Here is a 23708-nt window from a genome sequence, read left to right as displayed (position 1 = left end):
TGTGAAACATCATTTTATTGTGGTGGGAGGGGGTTAGGTACCACTGGGGGAGTCAGGGGAGGTCATCCCCGATTCCCTCCAGTGGTCATCTGGTCATTTAGGGCACTTTTTGGGGCCTTATTCGTGAAAAAAACAGGGTCCAGGAAAAGTGTCCTAAATTCTAGCTAAAAACGCATACTTTCTTCCCATTATCGCTGAAATGCGCCCATCTTTGTTCGGCAGATAACCACGCCCCAGTTCCGCCTTCGCCACACCTCTGACACGCCCCCATAAACTTTGTCCGCATCCGCGACGGAGTGCAGTTGAAAACGCCCAAAAATCGGCTTTCGATTATACCGCTTTATTCGTTTTTGTGAGATAAACGTCCATCTCCCGATTTAGGTCGGAACTTGGGCGTTTTTCTCGTTCGATTATAAGCTGGTTAGTGATGTGAATTTAGATGATGATCCATTATTAGCCGTGAGCGATGAAATAGAAATGTCTTCAAATTTCATGGTGGTACATTTAAAGCCATGGTCAATAAACATAAAATTTCATAAGTAACGGAATAACTTAAGTGCAAGATCAATGTCATGTACTTATAGATGAGAATATGTTGATAAAAATAATAACAATGAGAAACAAGACATAACAATTGGATGATAGCACGATAATAGCCATAATCATTGAAATAAAGCATACACAATCATAAATAATTTGAAAAAATAAGCTGAAGAAAATGATATATAAAAAGAAATAGAAACGAATTACAGATGTAAATACCGTTATCATAAACATAATATTATCATAAACATAAGACTTGAGAGCAATACAACGTAAATTGCCATGTGAGAGGAAAGGGATAGTGGATGGGCAGACTAGTCTTTATCTGCCATTATTTTCTATGGGTCTCTTTCTGCCCTGGGAGTCAGCAGTTCGTACAGTGGGAGAGATTAACATTACCAATACATCCAGAAGTCTGCCTGTTCTCAACAACAAAAAGGAGTAGGGGTGGACCAACTGACTTATTATGAAAAAACTGATGTAGGTTTCTTACAATTGAAGCAATTGAAAACAGCCAGAGTTTATTAGTTATGAGAAGGAATAGACATGCAAGTGCCTGTTTTTGGTCCCCAAATAGAAAATATTCAACAGACACAGCATGGTGTTATGTTTCAGTGTGAACACCTGCATCAGGAGTGACAATATCGTTTTGAATACTTCTATAAGTTGCATAAAATGAATGCAAAATGATGATTTTGTCTGCAGTTCTTTTCTTGTCAAACTCTCTTTTTGTTTTTTTTTTCCTTTGTACCCTCTCTGCATTTATCCTTCAGTGGTCAGGATAATGGTGCTAGCAGTACTTCATGAGGTGGTAGAAGGGGGGGGGGTGTTTCCAAATAGATTATTTTTATTCCATGGCAGTAATAACTTTCATTGCTAAGTGAGGGTATGTGGAGTTTGATTTTATATTTTAAAGTGACTGCTAAAGCTTGCTGTAGTACATGCATTGTACCAATGACAGCTTCATTCTGGAGTTCAGAGGGTCTAGCTTGCATAGGGGACCTATTTACAGTCAGAACCAACAGGGCTTCCTTTGTAGGAATTTGAAAATGGTTCTGTATTCTAATGGCTAAGCCGACCAAAGGGTTAATCCTTGTCTGCTCACTCCTCCCTCTCCCAGAACGGGAAGGTACACCCACCCCCATGCCTTCCCGCGCAGCCAGACGCTGCACTTCCCTCCCCTCATCAGCAGAGGGAGACAGCGCTCACTCCCTCGGCCGCTCGCTGTAGACTCGGCACAGAGAGGCGGGGCCGACTGCCGCCGACGTCAGGCGCCGTGCAGGGGAAGTATAGGCTGCGCTGTCACGCCACTGTCAGTCTGATGAAGATTGGCACCAGGTAAGCTGTCATTCATCGCGCGTGTCAGTGCGGGAGCGCGAGGCGGCCGTTCTTCGGGCTGGGGAGCGCTGTAGCTGCTCGCGCTGCCTCCTCCTCCTCCTTTATTATAGCAGCAGTAGCAGTGCAGACAGAGAGGAAAGGAAGCGAATGAGCCCTGCAGCGCTCGCCTCTCTGTGCTCACAGAGTTGGGGTTTTTTTTAATGCACTTCATTTGTCCTGCTCGTTCAGGTTTAGAGCCATACAGCTTTCTCCTTTCCTCATCGTGATCCGCTTGCATGCTCGCGGCAGAGTTTGGATTCCGATTTTGGTTTGGGAAAGAGGCAAAAAGCTGATCCAAGTTGTTTTTATTAAGAACCTGAAAGTTCCTGGGGAGGACTTGCGCGTTCATAATACAGGCGCTGATCCTTTGCAGTTCCAGATCGCTGTTCAAGTCTTTCTGCCTCTTTTCGTCCCAGCCTGTCTTCTTTCAGTCGGTCATCACTTTCCCCCCGACCTCTTCTTTCCTGCCATGATGGCAGAAGCCCTGGTTGCTGCTGCTGTCCTTTTTCCTCCTGGAAATCCCACACTCGTGGCTTACCGGACGAGCAGAGTTTTAGCTTTGTTCCATTGTGTACTCGTTTGGATGGTCCCAAAAGTTAGTGTTAACTTGGGCCAGTGCCTTTGAAATGTAGCTTTGCAAAGAGCTAGTGATGTGAAGCTCGGTTTTCTTGGTTTGATTGCGGTTTTGTCCTCAGCGTATTATTATTATATGTGGTGGTTTGTTATGTCTTGGGTTTGTAGGGTGAACGGACTGGGGGGGGGGGGGCGGCAGAGGATTGTTCATGAAGCCTTGTGGAAGGCAAACTCTTCCTTTGCCAAGTCCCCCCCCCCCCCCCTCCATGCACACTTCTTTTGTGCCCAGATGTGCCACTTTTTTCTCTTTTGCTTATGGAGCTAGGGCTAGTTGCTTTACTACTTTGCAGTCTGTTAATGATTATTGTTATTATTAGTGCTGTGTGAACAATGAAGTGATTATTTTGGGCGTTCTTTCATGAGATGTGAAGATGCCTTATGGGAAAATCAGGTCCTTCCTTCTGTCCGCAAGAGGGCGCTGTGTCTGGAGACCTACTACAATTTGGTGGGTGGTCAGGAGAGTGCCTGCAGGGGACGCTGTGGCGAGGAATCGTGAGGGGATAATAAACAGTGGAGCCAGATCCACGTGTTCCATGAGAGCAGAGTATAGGGATAAGGTGGAAGTGCAGCTTTCCTTCTAGCTCTTGGTGCTCCCTAAATCTGGTCGGGAAATAAGTTGAGATTTGGGGTAAATGTCAACAGAAATAGGAAAAAATCATTAAAATGATTTCAAAGGGATTCGGAATTTTTAAAACAAACTGCTTCAAGATTTTTTCTTTAAATTCAAAGCAGGTTAGAAAACATTTAAATATAGGAGTTGACAGCCGATATCTGCTTGTACCTCTTGTTTGCTTTTACAGTCCCTTCCTCTCAAAATTATTTGAACCAAATTTTGTTGCAATTTCAACCCTGTAATGATCAGGTTCACACATGTCTAATAATTATGTGGCTTCTAAAGTCTGGAGGAATGGAGGCGCTGTTAGAATTTGATAAAATTGATCTGCAGGATTTTTCTTGTCACCTTTTACACTTTTAAAACAATGTATACATGAAAAGTAGGGTTAATAATTTTGAATCTCTGAAGCATGATGTTATTGTCAAATTTGTATACATTGTGATTATCATTACCGTGTAACTTAAATGGAATATTTTTGGATAACAGTGTAAATTAATAGCTGGTGCCTAGCTTTTTTGGAATATCTGTTCTGAACAAGAGATCTTAAGTATTTTGCAGGAACAGAACAGTGAAAACTTGCCTTTAGGTTTTTACAGTGTTCTTCATTTGTCAGATTGGAGAGTGAAGTCCTGATTTTTGCCACTGTAGTTCATTGGAATGTGTAGGATTAAAGGTTATCAAGAGAAACTGCAGACCCTTTGGCTGGACTATGCTTTTTCTATCCTATGTGGAAAATACTCAGATTGTCAGGGGGTCTCATGTTAAGCACATATATAAATAGCAAAGTTTTATTTAATTATAAAGACTATAATGTATTTTTCTTGCAAAAATCAGGAGGAGCTCCTTACACACTGCAATTGGATCATGTGGTTGTGTATTTCCTTCATAGATTTATATATTCTTTTCCATGGTACAGAGATGAAAGGTGCAGTAGGTCATCTGCTGAAAACCTGCCCCAACTTGTCTGGGCCCTGTTTACTAAGCTGCGGTACAGGCTACACGGTTAGCACGCGCTAATTTTTAGCATGCACTAAAAATGCTATCTGACCTTAGTAAACAGGGCCCTTAGGTTTATGTCTTTAAATAAACCTAGCTATAGATAGCATCTGTAGTTTTAAGGGACTTCAGTATAATGGAAGCATTTTTCTTCCAGTGTTGAGCTTTTAAAATTTTGTCTGGTTTAAGCTAGACAGACATGACAATACCTGCAGTAGTAAAAGTGATAGAGTGCCTGCAGGCAGTGGAGGGATGAAACACATTTTCTAATGTCAGATTGTATAATAGAAACCATGACAAAAGTTTTTATATATGTTTAAGGTAGCTAGAGGGAGTAGTGGAAGGAGGTGAAGAGGCCCTGGTTTGTACTTTAGGTATTTAAATTTATATGGTAAGGCTCAGATGACGGGGAGCCTGCAAAGCTTCCAGCGTTGTGCCATGACTGTGTGAAAATACCCAAAAAGGTGGCTAAATCGAGTAGTGTTTTTATTTTATTTACATAGATTTGGTTGCTTTTACTAGCGAATCGGTTTTGTTTCTGTCTATCTAGGCCGTTAGGGCCGAATGAGTGAGAGATGAAAGATGTCCTTAGCAAAGAATGTGTGACCACAGCCGGGGCAGTGTAGTGAGGATCGGACAGGGTAGGGCAAGTGCTGACTGTTTGCTGACATTTAATATAATTTAAAATTTCTCCTTAAATGTCAAATTGACCTTGTTAGAGCACTTTATGTGCTGAGAGCAATATGAAAATATTATGTATCACTGGTGCTGTGTCACATATGGAAGAAGGGAACCTTACAGAAGGCTATATTGGCAGAGTCGTAAAATCCACATTTATGTTTCATAAAATAAAGATGTTAAGTGATGTTTTGAAGATTTGTCCCCTCCATAAAGTACGTGACTTTGATTGCTACAAGGCCATTTTACAAAACAACGGCAAAGCACTGATGTGTCCTGCGGTATTTCTGGGACTGCCGTGTTTCAATCCCGTGCTAAAAAATCTAAAATATTTTTTAGCTTGGGTGTGTGTTTGGAGGTGGAAAGTAGACATGCCCTGTACTGGTTGGGTAGCAGGGCAAAATTGCTGTGCACTGCCCGATTAGTGCGGGAGCCCTTAACATCTAGTAAATAGAAATCCATGTGCTAAAAAGAGCACAGGCTGCTTTTAAACGTGGTTTAGGAAAAGAGCCTCTACATTTGTTGAATAAATGAAAAGTGGTAATGAACTGTGATTTTTATTTTTTAAACCCTGTTGCACTGCTCTTATGTCCTTGTAACACCTGTAAAGCCTGTGTGAAAGAGAAACTTTTTTTTTTTTTTTAACACCAAAGGCAAACTCATTCTGTTGGTTGAGAGATCATCTACACTAGACTTAGCTGGGACTCCGGAAATATTGTCCAACTGAGATATTCACATTATATTATATTGTATTCCTTTTTACAAATCAAGCATATGTATTTTAGGACAACTTCATTGTATTATGTTGTGTGTCCCTACTCGATGGGTTTGTGATTCATGTCATTAAATGTCAAAACATGTTACATTAGGGAGGGAATAAAAAGGCTGGGTATTGCCCAGGCGCTTGAGTGAAATGAGGTGTGCGTTTAGATTAAACACACTTAGAGGGAGATGCATCAAAGACCCGGTAACATCCGCTCGCTATTTCCACCTTGTAAAAAATTACCGAGGTGGAAGTAGCGAGGGATGTTCAAAACAAATCATATACAAATGAGCTACATGGACTTCTATCTTTCAGCTCAAGCCAGCACATGTGCAGGGCAGCCAGTCGCTAAACGTGGCTGTCCTGCGCACGCACAGATCAAATTGGCCTTGGGGCCCCTGGTTTGGCTGGCGGGGGTCCCCAACCGCATGATTCACAGCGACTGAAAACAGAACAGGGCGCCAGGTAATGTGAGACCAGCACAAGACAAACGCTTTAGCTGGCGTGGGTTGGGGACCCCTGCCAGCCAAGGTACCTTCGCAGTGGTGGCGGGGGATGGGGGGGCGGTAGGGAGGCAGGCGAAAATATGCCCCCCCCCCCCCCCCGCCTTGGGCTCTGGCCTCCTTTCCCGTCGCGATCTGGCTACACCCCTGGCTGTGTGTGTGAAAGCCTGTATGTATTATTGTTTTTTTCCAAAACTGCTCCGTCGTGTGTGTAGTTTTTTTTAAATTTTTAAATCCCCATTCCCAGCTGCCCCCTGGCCCTCCAGATAGAGCTGATTGTGAGGGAGAAGGATGAAGTAGGAAGAAGTGGCAGAGGAACCTGAGCGGCTGTGGAGTACCTGTAACAGTGAAGAACTGCCAGGACTGAAAGCTAGGTAGGGCCTGCTTCTGTGTATTGCTCAGAATGCACATTTGTAGGCTTAATACCTCATTTAAATAGATTAGTATAGGATTCCTCTCCTGCCCCATTTAGTAAAAAGCCCACAGAGTACAATTGTGCATATCCTGCTGAATAACATGCTTGCTAAACCGGCTGGAACTGGTCTAGAAAGCACGTTGCTGGCTCCGTAAGTTTAATGCATCTCCCCCTTAAACTGGTTTGCTTGGGGAGTGTAACATAGTAGATGACGGCAGAAAAAGACCTCATGGTCCATCCAGTCTGCCCAAGATAAACTTATGTGTATACCTTACCTTGAATTGTACCTGTCTTTCTCAGGGCACAGACCGTATAAGTCTGCCCAGCAGTTTTTCCCGCCTCCCAACCACCTGTCCCGCCTCCCATCACCGGCTCTGGCACAGACCATATAAGTCTGCCCTCCCCTATTCTCGCCTCCGAACCACCAACCCCTCTTCCCCCCCACCTGCTCCGCCACCCAATTTTAGCTAAGCTTCTGAGGATCCATTCCTCTGAGGATCCAGTGTGTGTATACTGGGAAGAAGGTCTTTTCACGCAGCCAGTAAACAGAAAAAATACAATATGTGTGAATTACTGAAGTTGGTGGGGGTAAGGTAGGGGAAGTGAAAATCTCCCATCTTTTTTTCTTTTCACTTATAGACTTGGTGAGATGTCTTGAGGTTGGAAGAAATACTTTTGGGACATCTGTTGCATGAGGATAGAAACTAGAGTGCTTAGAACGAGACCCCTCCAGCCAAAATATTTACTTACGTTTTCCTACCCATTCTCTTGGTGCTGGGGTGTTCTCCTAGAACCTGTACCAAGGAGATTTCTGGCAGGCCGGCACGGAGCCAGAGGTCTTGGAATAGCAGAGATTAATTTTAATTTTCTTACTTAGCTATGTGCTGCTGTGCTGCAAGGGTTTCATATTAGCACATGTTTCTGATAGCTTGTCTTTATTTTTAGGTCTTGTTTACTACTTGCAGGCTCTCTTTAAATGTTCTTGATGGGGAGCTGAGGCACACAGCCAGTATGCTACTGATGCAGCATCAGATGGCTGGCCTAGCTCTGTGAGCACTCCTTAAATGTGCCATGCAGGACTGTTCTGTGCCTAGTCTGGTGGGCATGCCTTACCAGGTGTGTTGTACTCAGGGGTGTGCTGGTAAATTGTTAACAGGGGGCTCTCTCTCGCCAGCAAAGTAAAAGAGAATTCAGGAGGGGCCCGAGCCCACATTTTGGGATCCATATGTTAAAGTAGCCATGGAGAATCGGTTCCCAAAATTCTTAAAAACTTAACAAACGGCTCTCGGGAGCCTGTGAGAGCCTGCTCCAGCACACCACTGGTTGTACTCCCAGGTGTCTTGTTTACCAGCATCTAACCCCATATCTACTCCGTTCCCCATCCCCCACACCTGTTCAAGCTCATGAGAGAAGCTGTAGCAGAGTAGGGGATGGGAATTATGTAAGCAAAACTTAGTTGTTTGATGTTGTTTCTGGATTGATTGTTTTTACAACTCTTGTGTGAGTGCAAGGGATGAGTAAGCCAAGGGAGCACAAGTCAGCATGGATTCTGGAAAGGCAAGTCTCGCGTTATTATTTTATTAGGTTTCTTTTTAAGGTGAAACATTAGATGTGGAGCAGCATTTTAGAAAAGATCTGCAGAGAGGGATTCCAGTGTCCCAAGTGAGGATGTGTGGAATTCCCACACTATTTTACAAGAGGCTCTGTAAAATGGAAGCAGCGATTTGCAGAAAATTGGACGTAGGGAAAACAAAACATACTCCCTGCTCCCTCTCCCCCATGACATGGGAGCAGCTTTCTAAAATTGCAGCTCCTTTGCCAGCCTCTCCAAAGGGTGCCTATTCCAGCATTGGCGCCTTGCCACTAAAGGTGGCCCCCATTCTTCTGCTGGTCTCCCTGAAAACGCAGTGACTCCCCTCCCACCCACAAAGCAATCACCCAATCTCACTTGTTAGGAAATGAATGGAGAATAAAACTGAGAATATTGTAATGCCTTTGTATCACTCCGTGCTGTGACCACACCTTGAATATTGTGTGCAGTTTTGGTCACCGCATCTCAAAAAGGATATAGCGGAATTAGGAAAGGTTCAGAGAAGGGCAACGAAAATGATAAAGGGGATGGGATGACTTCTGTATGAGGAAGGGCTAAAGAGGTTAGGGCTCTTCAACTTGGAGAAGAGATGGCTGAGGGGACATATGATAGAGATATATAAAGTACTAAGTGGAGTAGAATGGGTAAATGTAAATCACTTGTTTACTCATTCCAAAAATATAAGGACTATGGAGCATGCTATGAAGCTATTAAGTATTGCAATATTACCACCAGAGGTCAGGTTTCCTTATGTGGGCAAATGGAAGCCTGACCTCTAGTGGTAATTTCACTGTATTACCACAAGAGGCCAGGCTCGGAAGCCTGACCTGCGGTGGTAATATTGCAATATTAACGTTAGAGGTCTCCATGGCGATTTTGAGACCCAGCAGCCAAGAGGCAGGACATTTAAATACTGCTTAGATATGGGGATGTTTCTAAAATAAGGGCCATAGGGTTTCTTCTACAAAGCCGCGCAAGTGATTCCTGCACGGAAAATGAGTTTCTGTGGGCTTCCTCTCATTTGTCGTGCGGGAATTGCTAGCGCGGCTTTGTAAAAAGGAGCCCATAGTGAATTAGATTTTCTGAAGGCATTTGACAAAGTGTCTTATGAAAAGATTCCTTATGAAATGAAAGAGTTATGAGATAGGAGGCTGTGTACTTTTGTGGTTTGCAACCTGGTTGAAAGACAGGAAACAGAGTGCAGGACTACATGCTCATGTATACACATAGAAAAGGGTTTGTACTTGGATCTGTGCTGTGATCAAACTTACCGATGACTCAAAATTATTTATGTTTCAACATTTTTATTGATGGTAAACAGTAATTATCACAACCGCAGTCTGGGATACAGCTCAAAATTATTTAAAGTTGTAAAATAGAAGTGGTAGGGAGAAATTATTAACGAGAGCTACCATTAAGATGGGCTATTTTACTGTTAACCCCAGTTATTATTAGTAATAGATCTCATTGCTTAAAATGGGATCTGTGGCAAAATAGCAGAAGTTAGTGGTTAAAATAACCCATCTTAACAGTAGCCCGTGTTGATAACTCTTCCCTCCCCCCCCCCCCCCTCTCAGTTGGAACAGTTTCGGTGTCTGGTAACCGTAGCTGATATTGTGATATCATAATGCCTCATTCCACCAATAAGAGCCAAGCTCATCAGTGTTGTCACAATGGCTTGATTGTTCTATACTTGGTTCACTTCTATTAAATATAGCAGTGATTTTGAATTCTAGAGACATTTCTTTTTTCTTAAAGGTAGTAAGTTATCAACGTCAGTTACTGTTAATGTGCTACTTTACTGTTAATCCCAGATATTAGTAACTAGGTCTCATTTCATAAAATGGTACCTGTACTACGATTTTTAAAAAAGGGTCCAGAGGAGATCCGGGAAATTATAGACCGATGAGTCTGACGTCGGTGCTGGGCAAAATGGTACAGACTATTATAAAGAACAAAATTACAGATCATATTCAAAAGCATGGATTAATGAGACAAAGTCAACATGGATTTAGTGAAGGGAAATCTTGCCTCATCAATCTACTACATTTCTTTGAAGGGGTGAACAAACATGTGGATTAAGGGGACCCGGTTGATATTGTGTATCTGGATTTTCAGAAATCGTTTGACAAAGTATCTCATGAAAGACTCCAGAGGAAATTGGAGAGTCATGGGATAGGAGGCAGAGTTCTATTGTGGATTAAAAACTGTTTAAAAGATAGAAAACAGAGAGTAGGGTTAAATGGTCAATATTCTCAATGGAGAAGGGTAGTTAGTGGGGTTCCCCAGGGGTCTGTGCTGGACCGCTGCTTTTTAACATATTTATAAATTACCTACAGATGGGAGTAACTAGTGAGGTAATTAAATTTGCTGATGACACAAAGTTATTCAAAGTCGTTAAATCGCGGGAGGATTGTGAAAAATTACAAGAGGACCTTTCGAGACTGGGAGACTGGGCATCTAAATGGCAGATGACGTTTAATGTGAGCAAGTGCAAAGTGATGCATGTGGGAAAGAGGAACCCAAATTATAGCTACGTCATGCAAGGTTCCACGTTAGGAGTCACGGACCAAGAAAGGGATAGCTGTCATTGTTGATGATACGTTAACCTGCTCAGTGTGCTGCTGCGGCTAAGAAAGCAAATAGAATGTTAGGTATTATTAGGAAAGGAATGGAAAACAAAAATGAGGATGTTATAATGCCTTTCTATCGCACCATGGTGTGACCGCACCTCGAATATTGTGTTCAATTCTGGTTGCTGTATCTCAAAAAAGATATAGTCGAATTAGAAAAGGTTCAGAGAGGGGCGACAAAAATGATAAAGGGGATGGGATGACTTCCATATGAGGAAAGGCTGAAGCGGCTAGGGCTCTTCAGCTTGGAGAAAAGGCGGCTGAGGGGAGATATGACAGAGGTCTATAAAATAATGAGTGGAGTGGAACGGGTAGATGTGAAGCGTCTGTTTACGCTTTCCAAAAATACTAGGACTAGGGGGCATGTGATGAAGCTACAATGCAGTAAATTTAAAACGAATCAGAGAAAATATTTCTTCGCTCAACGTGTAATTAAACTGGAATTCGTTGCCAGAGAATGTGGTAAAGGCGGTTAGCTTAGCGGAGTTTAAAAAAGGTTTGGCCGGCTTCCTAAAGAAAAAGTCCATAGACCATTATTAAATGGACTTGGGGAGAATCCACTATTTCTGGGATAAGCAGTATAAAATGGTTTGTACTTTTTTGGGATCTTGCCAGGTATTTGTGACCTGAATTGGCCACTGTTGGAAACAGGATGCTGGGCTTGATGGACCTTTGGTCTTCCCCAGTATGGCAATACTTATGTAGTGGTAAAACCAAGGTAGCCCACGTTGATACCCCCTCCCCCCTTAATAAGCACAAATGTAAAGTGATGTAGGTGGGGTTATTTTTCGTGGTGTGCAAATACAAATTGCTGAGTTAGAAGTCACCATCTAAAAAAACAAATCTTGGAGTCGTTGTGGATAACATGCTGAAATTTTCAGCCCAATGTACTATGTAAAATTATCCAAAAAGGGGTGAAGAATAAAACAGATAATATTTATTTATTTATGACATTTATATCCCACAATATTCCCGCCCATGGGGAGGCTCGATGTGGCGTACAATAATTAATAAGCAAACAATAGTACAAAGTACAGTGGACAAGGTCACAGGAAAGAGAGAGAAATAGCGAAGGAGGGAGAGGAAGAGAGGGGAGGTGACAAATTATCACAGAAGGAGCCGCAGGCTAAAAGGGTATGGCACCTGTTGGGTTCTTAGTGTATGCACTGCCAAAAAGGAAGGTCTTGAGCCGCTTATTATGACTCTGTATTAGTCTCTGGTTGGTGTGTCAACACCTTGATTACTGTGTAATTCTGGCTGCTCCATCACTGGCTGCTCCATCTCAAAAATGATATAGTGCAACTAGGAAAGATTAAAACACTTACCTTATGAAGAGAGCTAAGGTGACGGGTCCTCATCTTAGAGAAAAGATGACCAAGAAGGGATATGATGGACACTTATAAAATCATGAGTGGATAGTGACTTTGGGACCTTACTTGCAATCCTTGCCTCCCAGGTCTTGCAGTTTGCTTCTGAACACTGTAGAGGGGATATGGTTTGATCTTTTAGATAACCTGCTTGGGAGTAACATAGTAACATAGTAGATGACCTGCATGGTCCATCCAGTCTGCCCAAGACAAACTCATATGTGTATACCTTACTTGAATTTGTACCTGTCCTTTTCAGGGCACAGACCATACAAGTCTGCCCAGCAGCATTTCCCGCCTCCCAACCACCAGTCCCGCCTCCCATCACCGGCCCTGGTACAGACCGCACAAGTCTGCCCTCCCCTATCCTTGCCTCCCAACCACCACCCCCTCCTCCCCCCACCCGCTCCGCCACCCAACTTCAGCTAAGCTTCTGAGGATCCATTCCAACCTGCTTGGGAGGGTGGGTGGGGTGGATTTATTTATTTATATTAAAACTTTCTATTCTGCTTTGTCTACAATCCTAAACAGATTACAGCAAAACATACAGTGGGGGAAATAAGTATTTGATCCCTTGCTGATTTTGTAAGTTTGCCCACTGACAAAGACATGAGCAGCCCATAATTGAAGGGTAGGTTATTGGTAACAGTGAGAGATAGCACATCACAAATTAAATCCGGAAAATCACATTGTGGAAAGTATATGAATTTATTTGCATTCTGCAGAGGGAAATAAGTATTTGATCCCTCTGGCAAACAAGACCTAATACTTGGTGGCAAAACCCTTGTTGGCAAGCACAGCGGTCAGACGTCTTCTGTAGTTGATGATGAGGTTTGCACACATGTCAGGAGGAATTTTGGTCCACTCCTCTTTGCAGATCATCTCTAAATCATTAAGAGTTCTGGGCTGTCGCTTGGCAACTCGCAGCTTCAGCTCCCTCCATAAGTTTTCAATGGGATTAAGGTCTGGTGACTGGCTAGGCCACTCCATGACCCTAATGTGCTTCTTCCTGAGCCACTCCTTTGTTGCCTTGGCTGTATGTTTTGGGTCATTGTCGTGCTGGAAGACCCAGCCACGACCCATTTTTAAGGCCCTGGCGGAGGGAAGGAGGTTGTCACTCAGAATTGTACGGTACATGCCCCATCCATTCTCCCATTGATGCGGTGAAGTAGTCCTGTGCCCTTAGCAGAGAAACACCCCCAAAACATAACATTTCCACCTCCATGCTTGACAGTGGGGACGGTGTTCTTTGGGTCATAGGCAGCATTTCTCTTCCTCCAAACACGGCGAGTTGAGTTCATGCCAAAGAGCTCAATTTTTGTCTCATCTGACCACAGCACCTTCTCCCAATCACTCTCGGCATCATCCAGGTGTTCACTGGCAAACTTCAGACGGGCCGTCACATGTGCCTTCCGGAGCAGGGGGACCTTGCGGGCACTGCAGGATTGCAATCCGTTATGTCGTAATGTGTTACCAATGGTTTTCGTGGTGACAGTGGTCCCAGCTGCCTTGAGATCATTGACAAGTTCCCCCCTTGTAGTTGTAGGCTGATTTCTAACCTTCCTCATGATCAAGGATACCCCACGAGGTGAGATTTTGCGTGGAGCCCCAGATCTTTGTCGATTGACAGTCATTTTGTACTTCTTCCATTTTCTTACTATGGCACCAACAGTTGTCTCCTTCTCGCCCAGCGTCTTACTGATGGTTTTGTAGCCCATTCCAGCCTTGTGCAGGTGTATGATCTTGTCCCTGACATCCTTAGACAGCTCCTTGCTCTTGGCCATTTTGTAGAGGTTAGAGTCTGACTGATTCACTGAGTCTGTGGACAGGTGTCTTTCATACAGGTGACCATTGCCGACAGCTGTCTGTCATGCAGGTAACGAGTTGATTTGGAGCATCTACCTGGTCTGTAGGGGCCAGATCTCTTACTGGTTGGTGGGGGATCAAATACTTATTTCCCTCTGCAGAATGCAAATAAATTCATATACTTTCCACAATGTGATTTTCCGGATTTAATTTGTGATGTGCTATCTCTCACTGTTACCAATAACCTACCCTTCAATTATGGGCTGCTCATGTCTTTGTCAGTGGGCAAACTTACAAAATCAGCAAGGGATCAAATACTTATTTCCCCCACTGTACATAATCTCACATAATATACAGTCAAAAACCAGAGATAACATAGAACTTCCAGCCATATTAGAATTCATAAAAACATCGCTCATTATAGGGAGATCTCAGAACGTCTTAATGTTATTCAGACATCAAATGCTCTTTGAAATAACAGGGTCTTTATAGCCTTTTTAAATAGTTGTAAATTATGCATTGATCTCACAGCATCAGGTAATGAATTCCACATTTTCAAACCTGCACCATAAAAACTAGCACTTCTGTATTCATCCGGATAAATCGTATGGTATGAAGGAACATCTAATAAGTTGGCCGATGGAGATCTCAATGCTGTCCTTCATTGGTGTAAATGTAAACTGGAAGCAATCACTAAGGATACTTTGGGCCCTGTTTACTAAGGTGAGCTAATGTTTTTAGCACGCACTAATGCTAGAGACACCTATAGGAATATAAGGGTGTCTCTAGCATTAGCGTGTGCTCATTTTTAGCTCGTGCGAAAAATGCTAGCGTGACTACAGCACGGCTTAATAAACATAGTAACATAGTAGATGACGGCAGAAAAAGACCACGGTCCATCCAGTCTGCCCAACAAGATAAATTCATATGTGCTACTTTTTGTGTATACCCTACCTTGATTTGTACCTGTCATTTTCAGGACACAGACCGTATAAGTCTGCCCAGCACTATCCCCGCCTCCCACCACCGGCTCTGCCACCCAATCTCGGCTAAGCTTCTGGGGATCCCTTCCTTCTGAGCAGGATTCCTTTATGTTTATCCCACGCATGTTTGAATTCCGTTACCGTTTTCATCTCCACAACCTCGCGCAGGAGGGCATGCCAAGCATCCACCACTCTCTCCGTGAAAAAATACTTCCTGACATTTTTCTTGAGTCTGCCCCCCCTTCAATCTCATTTCATGTCCTCTAGTTCTACCGCCTTCCCATCTCCGGAAAAGGATTTTTGCAGATTAATACCTTTCAAATATTTCAACGTCTGTATCATTTCACCCCTGTTTCTCCTTTCCTCCAGGGTATACATGTTCAGGTCAACAAGTCTCTCCTCATACGTCTTGTAACGCAAATCCCATACCATTCTCGTAGCTTTCTTTGCACTGTCCATTATTTGTTAACACGTTTTAGAGATAATCAGCAATATTTTATATTGTACTTTAAACTCAACAGGGAGCCAGTGCAACTGGACTAAAGCAGGTATGATACGGTCAAATCTCAATAAAGCGAACAGAACATGAGCAGTTGCATCTTCTGCAAACTGCAAGGACCTCAGGACGTTTTTTTTGGTAATCCTTCAAGTAAACCATTACAATAGTCAAATTGAATTACTACTCTCTGAATCACTAACCAAAAATTCTCTTGGGTTAAGTAATTTTTCGAATGTCTAATCTGTTTCAATTAATTAAGAAAAAATGTATACTTATCACTTTGTTTCCGTGAGACTTCATAGTTAAAGCTGGGTCTAGAATGACCCCTAGCGAACAGATTGATTTGCTCAACAGTTTATTGACCCCATAAATGCAAAAGGATTCGGGAGCATCAGCAATCGGGTCACTCAACATCAGCATGACTTGCATTTTGGCCATATTTAACCTCAAAGGGTTAGCGTTCAACTACTGTCCAATGATTCTCAAAAACATATATACTACATAAATGCTCTCAGCTATAGTAATCTTAATTTTAAAAAGGAAGTGTCATCCCTATAAATTCTATACTTATTTATTTACAGAGCTTTCTAGCACAATAAGAACATGCATCAACATTGCAAATATTAAAAAGCATCAACAAATATTAACATATGTCAAAATTTGACAAATAATAAAATACAGTCCCGTCATCAAATCACATCCTGTGTATTAAAATTCTTAGGTCAGAAAACAACAAAACAGGTGATCTGGCATATCCAACGTGGATGACATATTATTGAAACGGGTTTACAGACTGAAGTAAAAGATTGCTGCCATATGAATTTTAAAGTGGAAGATAAAAACAAGAAGGCAGATCTAAGAATATAAGGCACCTAACCCTTACCGTTCAGTGAATCCAGACTGCCCCAATTTGACTGCCCCTATCGGACCGACCATTCACTTGTCTATTAGATTGTAAGCTCTTTGAGCAGGGACTGTCTCTCTTTGTTAAATTGTACAGCGCTGCGTAACCCTAGTAGCGCTCTAGAAATGTTAAGTAGTAGTAGTAGAATATTTTATTCAGTAAAAAGGCTCCCAGGGCACATTGACCTGGTAGCCTTTTTACTGAATTAATGACTGCGCTTTTTACAAGATCAACCTCCGTGTTTTTATCTTCCACTCATAGGGCAACAGTCTTTTACTCCAGTCCATAAACCTGTTAAATATTGCCATCTTCAGCTCTCTCTTTTGAAGATGGCCAAATTTTGTGTTATCCTTGTTGGTAGAGCATTCTATAACGTCAGACTGATTTACATGAAATTGATTTCTTGTGCTCTTGTAGTCTAATTCATTGAGTAGAAGGAATCTCCAAATGAGCTTTGGATGCTGATCTTAATGTCCTAGTAGACTGATAGGTTAGTAAAGCAGTTGCTATGATCAAAGAGATGGATTTATTCAGAACCTTGAAAACCAGGAGCAAGATCTTAATTTCTTCTCAACAGGAAGCCAGTGGAGCTGCTGTAATACAGGACAAATGTGAGAGTAACGAGAGTAGCCCATTTGTATGACTTGGAGAGCTTTGAGAGAGTTTAGTCAAAGCATGGTATAATAATGCTTTGACCTACAGTGTGAAAATTCAAAGATGATAACTAATCTCTCAGTCTCCTGATTTTCCTTAACTTACAAAACACTGAACAATTTTATGAACCTGAGATTGCATACTTAAAAGCAGAATCTAGCAAGATACCTAACAAAATACATAAAGGCTGCAAAAAGATATTAAACTGTGTGGCTGACAGTGCGGAACCCTGGGGTACTTCAGTAACTAAACAGGATTTGATTTTTCTCTCTCTCTAATCACACAGAATTTACACTGTTCCAAAAAAGCTGAAAACCATAATTCAATCCCAATAGAAAGTAAACGCTACAACAACAAAGCATGGCTTACTGAATCAAATGCTACAGAGATGACTAGTGATATCAACTTAAAGGAGGACCCTTGAAGGTTTTTTGGGTGGGAAGGGATGTTGGGATCTTCCATTTTTTAAAAGAGAAATTTCCTTCCCCTTCCTTTCCTGCTAGGGGTGTGGGGCCATAAGAGTAAAGGCCCATCACTTAGCTTTAAATATAGTACTTGGCTATTGTTCTGGAGAGGGACGGGGAATTAGCATGGGTTGGGTTCTGTTCTAGCTTTTTTTGTGGGGGGGAGGGGAGGAATAAGGGATAAAATATTGGTGTTCCGATGTCCAGTTCTTTTTATTGTTGGTTGTTGATTCAATGTGATTGACTTGTTAAGGGTTAACTGCGTTGCTTTTTCTTGATGTTCACTAATAAAAACCGTAAACCATGAAATCATGAGCGGAGAGGCGCGATGAACTAGGGAGTAGCTGTTTAACCTGTCAAACACAAAAACAAGAGCACTTTGTTCATCTAATATAGTAACATTTTATTTAATTACAAAAATTAAAACCTGCACTATCCAATGTTCGAGGTGGCTCACAATAAGAAATAATACCAGAATACATTCACATCATAGCTAAAACCAAGTGGATCACCTAGGGAGTGAGAACATAGTGCTTCCCAGTTATTCACTGAAAAGCTTTCTTTAAATAGGTTTAGAAATGTTTTTATTATATTTATTTGTATTTACCACCTTTTTGAAGGAATTCACTCAAGGCAGTGTACTTTAAAAACCCTTTAGTGTCCAATGTTCCCGTAATAAGCCATATGGGAACAGATTGATGGGAACATTGGACACTAAAGGGTTAAGAATAAATCAAACATGAGCAATAGACAATTATAGCAGTAAAAAAAATTCAGGGGCCCCTTTACTAAGCCGCGTAGGCACCTACGTGTGCCCAACGTGCACGGAATTGGAGTTTCCGCGCGACCCTTGCGCTAATTTCAATTTTGGTGCGCGTCCACTATGCGCGTCTGAAAAATATTTCTTATTTTCTGGTGCGTGGCAGCTATGCACGTCAAGTGACATTTGACGCGTGTAGACCATTACCGCCCAGTTACCACATGAGACCATACCGCTAGGCTTGCGGTAAGGTCTCAGACTGAAAATGGACGCGCGGCAATTTTCATTTTGCCGCATGTCTGTTTTTGGCAAAAAAAAACCAAAACATTTTTTTGTAAGTGCGCTAAAAAATATTTCTGCGCTCACCCAAAACACACGTGTATACTACCACAGGCCATTTTTCAGTGCACCTTAGTAAAAGGACTCCTCAAATAACAATACAAAGTATAGCATAGTATAATACTTACAATGTCAACATAATAGAACATTTTAATTGACAGTAAAAGGCATAAGCAAAGATGGAACATATAGATAGGTAGGAGAGTAAGAGGAGTTAGAAAATAAGGTGACTAAGGAGTTCATTTTCAAAAGAGTAAAACATCCAAAAGAAGGCATAAATCTGCATTTGGACATTTTTCTCATAAAAATGTCCACATTGGTATTTTCAAAACCAATATTTAGACGTCTTTCTATGAAGTCCATCAGAAGTGCATTCAAATCACAAGGGGGCGTGCCAGGGGTGTGTTAAGGTCTGGGTGTTCCTAAAACTTGGACGTTTTTAAGCCATAATGGAACAAAACAACAGCTAGATCTGTTTTTATAACGAATAAGGAACAAAAAGGTGTCTTAAATAACCAGATGACCACTGGAGGGAATCAGGGATGACCTCCCACCCCCCCAAAAAAAATATGATTTAAAACATTACTTGCCAGCCTCCGATGTTATACTCAGGTCCATTAGAACAGCATGCAGGTCCCTGGAGTAGTCTAGTGTTGGGTGCAGTACACTACGGACAGGTGGACCCAGGCTCCTACCTCCCCCTACCTGTTACACTTGTGGAGTAAACTGTGAGCCCTCCAAAAGTCACCAGAAACCCACTGTACCCACATATAGGTGCCCCCTTCACCTGTAAGGGCTATGGTAGTGATTTACAGTTGGGGGTAGTGGGTTTTGGGGGCTCAGCACACAAGGTAAGGGAGCAATGGTCAGACGTGTACCTGGCAGCATTTTATGAAGTCCACTGCAGTGCCCTCTAGGGTGCCCTATTGCTGTCCTGGGGTGTCAGGGGGACCAGTCTACTAAAAATGCTGGCTCCTCCTACATCTCAATGGCTTGATATTGTGCGTTTTGGACTTGAATGTTTTTTTTTTTTTTGTCAAAAATGGGCCAAAAAAACAAAAGATCTAAATCACAAAACGTCGTTCGAAACAGTATTTTCAAAAACAAAAGATGGATGTTTTTCTTTTTTGAAAATTACCTTCTTTGCTATTCAGATTTTGGACGTTTTTTTGCAAAACGTCCAAAGTCGGACTTAGACGTCATATCGTTAGCACGCCTTTGTAAAAGGACCCCTTACTAAATCTTTGTGGAAACAACCTAGAATAGCATTAAAGACTCTCAAAGCTTCTAAAGAAGACGAAGGTGTTGGATTCCCTGATTTTTATTCTTACCACCTTGCTATTCTTTTACGTTATGGAGCTCAATGATTACCTAATCAAACTGACCAACCTTACAGTTCTGATTGGCTGTTGATAGAAAAGGCACTTCTTTATCATATGCCTTATACTAAACTCTCTTAAGTATTTCCTCTATCTATACTCATTGCGTTACTTGCTTTGGTTAAGATCTTACCTACTCCTTGTTGGAAGCCTATGACTGCACTCATTTGGTGTAACACCAATTTAATGATAGAAAACAAAACCCTATAATTGGCAATCTTGGTGTCAACTTGGAATTTGGTCCTTAAATTATTATATAGGAATATGGTCCTTAAATGTATTGTTTAGAATTCATGTGTAATTTGGCCATTATATACCTTATTCTTTTATAAGAACTGAGAAATAGTTTCCTCTTAGTTTATCTTTAAAAACAAAATGGGAAGCGGATTCCAATTGGACTGGTATTGACATGGAATGGCAAACGTTTCGTTGCGTTAAGAGACCCACTCTTTCCACCAGCCTCACTCGGACATTGTACTTTTTTTTAATCCATAGAGCACCTTGGACCCCACATAAAGTGCCTCGTTTACTAAACCGTGCTAGTGATTCCTGACGCGGTAAGTGAGAGGAAGCCCATAGGAATTTGAAGAGGCCCAAAATGTTTACGGCTAATCTTTCACAAGGGGGGGTCTTTTACAGATGTGCACTAGTGTTTATAGTGTGTGCTAACCATGTAGACATTAAAGACTTCCTGACGTCCTCCTTGAGCTGTCCTCACTTTTTTATCCATTGCTTTTGTTGTATGTGAGGGTTTTCCTCCTTTCTTTTGCTAACCATGTAGACATCCATAATATCCTCCAAAAATACCGCACTAGGTGTGGAGGTACCACAGAGTGTGGAGGTGCGCTTAAGCTTCACGAAACAAAGTAAAGTGAAACAGAGGAGGGGTGGGGAAGATAGGCTCTTTCCACACAATGGAGAAGACATATGATTGTAAGTAAAAAAAAAAATAATAATGTTTATTACAACAACTTGACTCAACACAGCCGTGTTTCGGCGCCGTAGCACCTTCTTCAGGAGTCTTCCAGAGGTTTTGACCGGTGCTTTGATAGTTAACACACCAAAAGTTTAAACGGTGCTTGAACAGTTAAAACCTCAAAAAGCTATGCACTGAAGAGTACACAATTTCTTCTCTCCAAAGAACATAACAGTACAACATATGAGCAAACGGAGACTCCTGGACACGGCTGTGTTGAGTCAAGTTGTAATAAACGTTATTTTTTACTTACAATCAGGCTCTTTCCAAACAATGGAGAAGACGTATATCTTCCCCACCCCTCCTCTGACATCCATAATATTCCTATGGGCATCTACACGGTTTATGCACACTAAATTTATTGTAGCTAAAAATGCTAGTGCACCTTTGTAAAAGGGGCCCGAGATGACAAATGTTGGCATTGCACCTCATCATGAGGGATCTAAATCGTATGATATATTATTGCCCCTTGATTTTGTCTTTCTATACATCTATATGGGTGGAAATTAAAAACTTTCCCTATAATTTTATTTAGATCACTAGTGGAACCATGCCCGTTTCCTCAACAATGAAACGGGCCCTAGGAAGGCTGTCATGTAAGCTTTTTTTTTTTCTCTCTCTACCCTGCCCTCCCCTCCACGTCCAGCGATTCTCCTCTTCCCTGCCCTCCCATCCATGTCCCGCGATTCTCTCCTTTACTGTCCTCCTATGCCATCCATGTCCATCAATTCTCCTCTGCCCTGCCCTCCCCTCCCCTCGATGTCCCACGATTCTCTCCTCCCCTAGATTTGTACCTGAACGTTCTCTGGATGGCTGGCGCTGGCTTCCGTTCTGTTCGTAACATCCCTCCTGACGTCAGCTCGCCTCTAGCGTTCCCTTCCCTCTCACTGTTCCGCCCTCTGACATCATTACGTCTTGACAGTGAGAGGGAAGGGAACGCTGGAGGCTGGCTGACGTCAGGAGATGTTACGAACCCAGGCAGCCAGACATGGAACGTTGGAGGTGCAAATTATTATATAGGATTAGCTCTCTCCAAACCATTAGATAAAAGGCAAGCTTGATTACTAGTTATTGCCTTAGCTATTACAAAACAGGTAATCTTCTCAAATTGGAGAAATGCATCTTTGCTTAATACTAGCTTTTGGTGGCCTACTATTGTTATGATTCACGGATATGAACGCAAAGCCACTGAACAAACCAATAGGTATAAATCAGTTGAAAAGATATGGTCACCTCTTTCCAATGTGTATCTTAATACTCCATGGACACCTCTATTAGGGTATTTCTTTTTCAGTTTTATTTCCATTTGCGCAGAAGTACTATTTGTATTCATAAAAATCTTTCTTTTTTTCTTGCTTTTGATTCTGTATATTGATTTGTACTCTATAGCAGTACTTGCATGACATTTTTCATCATCTAATTGTAATGGTTATTGTTTATATTAATGATCTTGTTTTATACTGTTAAATATTATTTATATTGTATTTTTCTCTTTTTTTTTTTTTGTCAAAAATACAATACAATTATGTGAGAGTAAGTTTCATTTGTTATTTGGATGTCCGGTCTCTCAGTCTCATAAGGTTCTCTTGTAATTTCTCACAATCGTCTTGCAACTTTCTCTTTTATTAGAATTTTTAAAATCTCAATTACAGTAAAATGGACATAAAATCATTTTTTGTATAATCAGTACAAAACATTACCTATTCAATTTGGTTATTTTTTGCCATTTTATTTCAATTTAATTTTTTTTACACTTTTGTACTATTCGTCATACAAGATTCTTTGTTCCTATCTTCTGGGTTCCCTCTGGATTTGTAGGTTAATAAACAGGTTTGATTTGAAGCTGACTGTTGGGATATGTACTGTAGCATGCTAAACCATTCTTGTATCTGCCTTCTAAGACAGTAGAACAGATAAATATTCTTCTGTATCATTTTTTAAATCAGTTTTCCAGGATGGACCACATTTAGAGGCTATCAAACTTTTTTTTCAGTTTCAGCTGAAACCAAAACTGCCAACACAACTGTGTGAAAGCTTTTGGCCAATACCGAAACTACAGCTGAAACTACACTGAAAAAATTAAGTTTGATTGTGAGAATGTGAGCCAGTGAGAGGTGGAAGGGATTGTCAGAGCTTGCATTCTGAATCCCTCTGCTAAACCCATAGTATCCAAGCCAGAATGAAACAATTTAAATAATGAAAGACTATTTTACCTCCAAGCAAAATAGCCTTCACACACATGGAGCGCAGCTAATGAAAACTGAAGCTAACAGCTGTAGTTGTTTTACTTGGAGTGACAGCTGCCATCATAATGTCCCAGAAAAGCTAATTCCTAAGGAGCTTATCATCCCAAATTTACAGATTTAAATTCCTGCTAAAGTTTTGTATCAAAAGCTTTTATTTGGAACATTCTAATTACCATATAAACTATTGTGTAAGATCACAACTGCATTACATGCAATCACGGTTAAAAAAAAAAATACAAAGAATAGCCCCCAAGCCCCCATCTCCTAGGACTTGTGGTCTGGTGGTGTAGTCAGGGCAGGGGCAATGCCCCAGGCGTGGCAGACATTTTAGAGCAGAGCAGGAATGGGCAGGAGTAACTGGGGTCATTCCTGCCCCAACTAAACCATAGAACAGGCACGTAGCCAGACCTCTTTTTCGGGGGGGGGGGGGGGGGAAGGAAGGGCCGAACTCTAAAGTGGAAGGGGGAACATTTTGCCCTGCCTCCCCCTCCCCTGCCACCCCATATACCTGGGCTGGTGGGGGTCCCCAAGCCAAACCGGCATAAGCCTTCCTCCAGTGCTGATCACGGTCATGCCGCCTGCC

General features: G+C 41.9%; 1 protein-coding gene across 6 annotated transcripts in view; it reads left to right on the top strand.

The window, feature by feature from the left end:
* The first annotated feature begins 1825 nt into the window (after positions 1-1825).
* Positions 1826-23708, top strand: part of PKNOX2 (PBX/knotted 1 homeobox 2) — a 765290-nt gene continuing 743407 nt past the window's right edge. For all 6 annotated transcript variants that reach the window (XM_030220835.1, XM_030220833.1, XM_030220836.1 and 3 more), the window contains exon 1: positions 1826-1881. The gene's annotated coding sequence lies outside the window, so the exon portion shown is untranslated. The remainder of the gene's footprint in view (positions 1882-23708) is intronic.

This window comes from Microcaecilia unicolor, chromosome 12 (genome assembly GCF_901765095.1).
Source record: "Microcaecilia unicolor chromosome 12, aMicUni1.1, whole genome shotgun sequence".
NCBI classification, from domain to species: domain Eukaryota; kingdom Metazoa; phylum Chordata; class Amphibia; order Gymnophiona; family Siphonopidae; genus Microcaecilia; species Microcaecilia unicolor.
This window is presented reverse-complemented; position numbering and strand designations above follow the sequence as displayed.